Source organism: Elaeis guineensis, chromosome 4, assembly GCF_000442705.2.
Source record: "Elaeis guineensis isolate ETL-2024a chromosome 4, EG11, whole genome shotgun sequence".
NCBI lineage: Eukaryota > Viridiplantae > Streptophyta > Magnoliopsida > Arecales > Arecaceae > Elaeis > Elaeis guineensis.
Genome location: NC_025996.2, coordinates 136673499 through 136678228, shown reverse-complemented (window position 1 = coordinate 136678228; position 4730 = coordinate 136673499). Strand labels below are relative to the sequence as shown.

Sequence of the window (4730 nt, the reverse complement as noted above, 5' to 3'; positions counted from 1 at the left end):
TTAGACTAAAAATAACCAAAATCAAGAAGTATTGCATAATATTTGATTTCCAAATAATTTTTTTTTGGATCTACAGACTATATATTCAAAATATAGCATGTAAAAATGAGAATTTTCATCAAGTTATGCTATAAGTATCTCAACGCCTTGAAACTGACCTGAGGTGATGAAGCAAATCAACTAATGAGAGCTCACTACCTAGCCACCGTCTGACTGCTCAAAACTTGTCATGTGACCAACCAAGAAGATGCATAGAGAGTCCTTCGTATTTCAATCTCTGCCCCTTGCTGGCAGCACCTCAGCCATGATTGCAAATTGTTTCTAAACAAATGCAATACACAAGCAATCTACGCAGCCAAAAAGCATAGATATAATTCAAAAGTAAGAGAGTTAGCACAATAGCCAACATACATGTTCAAACTACTTGGCAACGAGCTCCAACCCTACATATATGTAGAGGTGGAAATGGGCTCAAGCCAGTCTGATGGGCTTCAGGCCGGCCCAAGTGCGGGTGAGGCTTCGAGTTAGATCCGAACAAAATTAAATTAGATTTAGACTCAAAAATCTATCCATTTCATTTTTAGATCAGACTCGGATCTATCGTTGGCCCGGCTCGGGCCCGAGCCCAACTGTAATCCGACTACAAGCTACTGTTCTTGTTCTTAATCTTTCATTCCGTAATTTCGTTCTTCGTTTCCCTCAAAAGACGCTTCCGGGACCACGGCCCTCCTCGTCGGCTCCGACTTGCACCGCGTCAGTATCAGGGGCCGCGATCCCTCCTCTCCCCCCTCCCCTCCATTGCTCGAGTTCCTCCCCTCCTCCTCCTCATCATCTCCCACTTCTATCTTCTTCTCTGTCGGAGAAGACTTCAATTCTAATGGCGGAAGCGGGGAGACAGAGATCGAGAACTGGTTGGCGACCAGGGACGACATCCGGTTGTGAGGAGCCGATTGGCATCTCATCAGCAGCAGCGCATTCTTCGACGGCGTCGTAGTCGCCGACGAAACAAAAACCCTTGTCTCATCCTCCTCCTCCTCCTCGTTCTCCAATTTCTCCTCATCGTCGTCATCGTTCCTATATTCTTCTTGATTCCATTCAAAAACGCCTCTTACCATTTCAATTGGTGGCTTCATGAGATTTGCCTCCTTCTCGATTGATCTTCTCTACTGGTACCTCCGGCTCTGTTCAGATCGGAGACTAAACTCCCACTGCCACCACCACAACCACCGCCACGGCCACCCGCCTGAGTCTTTTCTCCAACTAGCAAACATGCCGCAAAGCAGCGGCCTCTGGAGGCACCGGCAATGCTCCACTACCGTCGGCGTCGGACGACAACGGAGGATAAGACGGAGGAGGAGAGGAAGAGCACACACATGGGATCGGGCCAGCCCAAATGGTTTCTGGCCGGGCTCGGACCTGGGCTCAGGCCGGGCTCGGGACGAGATTTTTACATATTTATCAGGCCTAAGCCCAGCCCGAAGTCCGAAAATAATTTTCGGACTGGACTCGGATAGGGGTAGGACCCAGCCCAGCCCAATCCAGTTCCACCCCTACCTATATGTTACATTCCTCGAAGCCCTTCAAGTAACTTCTCTTTTGACTCTCTTGTACTACTTTTCTACTGCTCTTAGGCCTCCTATTCCCCGATAGCCATATTTGACTTAGATATCAGAGGGTCTCCTACTAGACATACTTGGGTGCATCAAGTTTTTTGTCTTTGTTGTTTCAAGTTAGTTATAGCATCGGAGCACTGACAAGAACAATACCTCCATCATCCAACACCAACTTGAAGGCACATAGCATTGAAGCCCTCACCATTTAGGGACAACAACCATCAGATCATCACCATGGAGGCATGCAGTGACCCTCATCCAATCTTTACGATCTAGATGATGGATGAGCTAAGCAGTTCGGTAACCTTGTCGGCTATAATATGAGATAATTACATCGACAAGCATAGCTAGATCACTAGTTTTTATCACATATATAGATCTTTAGTAGTACAATATGCAAATTAGAGAATAGTAAAACACAAAGTTGAAAGAATAATTTGATCAATATTTGCTTAGGAAAACAGGGAGCATCAATAGCATAGAAAATATCTTTAACAGCTCTCAACAATAAGAGCGATTTCTCGTACATTCATCACCTTAGGTGATCCATGGATGCTAAAATATAACTTTCTAAAATGATGTTATCTACTTTCCTCCTCAATGCATATATTTGAAGGTCCAATCCCATCTATCGAGTGTTCCATTTTCTCGAGATTGGGAGCCAACCGCTGCTTGTGGAACCTCCTTGGCCCTTCTAATTCCATGGTGACTTCTTTCATAGTTGGCCTTCCTTCTCCTTTCAAATTTAAGCACCTCCTGGTAAGTTGTGTAGCCAAAAAGAGTTGCTTCATTCCAGCTTCCTCTAAAATTTATGGCTCTAGCAGTTGAACGAGGTGTTGCTCATCAAACATCAAGGTGAAATATATAGCTAGATTCCTCTGATCTTTTGACCTAGCAAAAGATACTGGAGTCTCCCTAGTTAATAGTTTTGCAAGAATTACTCGAAAGCTATAGACATAGCTCTTCTCCATTAGCTTGCTTGGGTAGAGGTACTCTGGATCCAAATATCCAAATGTCCCTTGCATAAGGGTGGTTATATGTTTTGATCAAATGGGACCAACCTTAAAGCTTTAAAGTCTGATACTTTAGCGGTATAATTCTCATCTAATAATATGTTTATGGGCTTGACATCTTTGTGAATGATTGGTACTGAAGTAGTTGAGTGCAGATAAGCTAACGCTCTAGCAGCTTCTGTAACAATTTTGAGATGAACTTCCCATGGCATTGAGAAATCATCACTCTCACCATGGATATGGTGGAAGAGGGTTTCATTGGATATGAACTCATGCATAAGCAATGGAACTTGGGTCTCTAAACAGTAGCCCAAGAGTCTAACAACATTCCTATGATTGATTTGAGAAAGGATGATGATCTCATTGATGAATTGCTTGATTTGGCTCTTGTCAAGAAATTTGGATTTTTTGATGGCCACAACTTCCTAGCTTGACAAAACACCCTTGTATACAGTACCATATCCATCATGACCAAGGATTTGGCTCTCATTAAAGTTGTTGGTTGCTTTTTCTAGTTCTTTTATACTAAAGATCTTCACTGTTGCATTAGAAGAACCCTGACTTAAGATTTGCTGATGCAGAAACAAGCCTCCATTTTGCTGAAAGAACTTGACTTTCATCTTGATTAGTTTTTTTTTCTTCAAGACTCACTCGGTCGACACGGCTCACACGCGCGAATTCACAGTGTGGCATGATGTGGTACATGCGGATGATGGTATGATTATTTTATTATTATTTTAATTTTTTATTATTTTATGAGCATAATTTTTTAAAAATTTTGCTGCGATAATGGTGAATTGACCATTTGATCAAACGGCGGTATTTTTCAGACGGATATTTTTTTTTCTGATTGATTATTTTTTTTTGTGGTCAACCGATCAAAGCATCCTCTTGTTCGTATCTTCCTGTAGTCTGTATAAGACTACGAGTTCAGATGACATAGTATATCGAGAAAGCAAAGTAGCATATTTTTTTTTCTTCCTTTGCTTTTTTTTCTCTCCTATTTCACTTTTGTTGAGTTCTAAGTGATCTGTCCGTGTCACGCCCCCGACCCGAGATTTGTGAATCGAGGGTCGCGGCAACCATCGCATACTCATGAAGAACTCTCTCCATAAGCATGCAAGGCATCTCATCACGATATCAATGCATCGCAGCGGAATAAATTCAAATAATTATTATTCAACTGTAATTCAAGTAATTAAATCAAATATCTTACATCCAATAAAATTTTACTAAAACAATAGATCTAAGTTCAATAAAGTTGACAATGCTAATCTCGCTTCTAAAAGCTCTGTCCCAATATTTCGTCCCACGCTTGAAATTAATTATCTGAATCTGAAAAATAGAAAGAAAGGTAATGAGCTAGACAGCCCAGTAAGTAACAAGTATCTCTACCAGATATTTCAGATATTATCTAATTTTCAAGAATAATGCTGCAAATAAACATAAGAGTATATTTCATGCTGATTTAATACAAATCAAATATTTTCAAATATTTACATATAATATAATCATAAATTCGATTCGATTCAAAACACTCGTAACTCAACAGCCTTGACTATGACCAACGTTTAACCCCCATTGGCGGGGTCCACAGAATACCAGCACACAACCCCCACTGGCAGGATCCACAAATACCAACGCACAACCCCCACTGGCAGGGTCCACAAACACCAGCGCACAACCCCCACTGGTAGGGTCCACTGAGTACCAACGTATAATCCCCGTTGGCGGGGCCCACTGAAACATAGTTAGGCCGAGAGCATAAATCCGATCTATATCAAAACACTGTGTACCACAATATATATCATAATCTTTCACTAAATATGTGCATAAATCGATATACCATAACATTTCAAAAGCACTTTTTTTTAAAAACATAATTTCATAAATCATGCATAATTTCAGAGAATAATTATTTATTTTCAGAATAAATATGAAATATCTCGAGAAGATGATTCATTACTTACCTTTCACGGAGCATTGAACGAATGGATCGACTAACTTCTAGTAGATTCTTCCGCGTCTATTATCCAAAATTATATTTTTACATTAATTTAATTCAAAATTAAATCTAACAAATCCCAAAATCAAAACCTCACTT

General features: G+C 40.7%; 2 pseudogenes; both read right to left on the bottom strand.

Annotated features, from left to right (window-relative positions):
• Window positions 1-662: 662 nt before the first annotated feature.
• LOC105042603 (uncharacterized) lies at window positions 663-1818 on the bottom strand (annotated as a pseudogene).
• A 376-nt stretch (window positions 1819-2194) lies between these two features.
• On the bottom strand, window positions 2195-3261 carry LOC140857417 (wall-associated receptor kinase 17-like; annotated as a pseudogene).
• Window positions 3262-4730: the final 1469 nt, after the last annotated feature.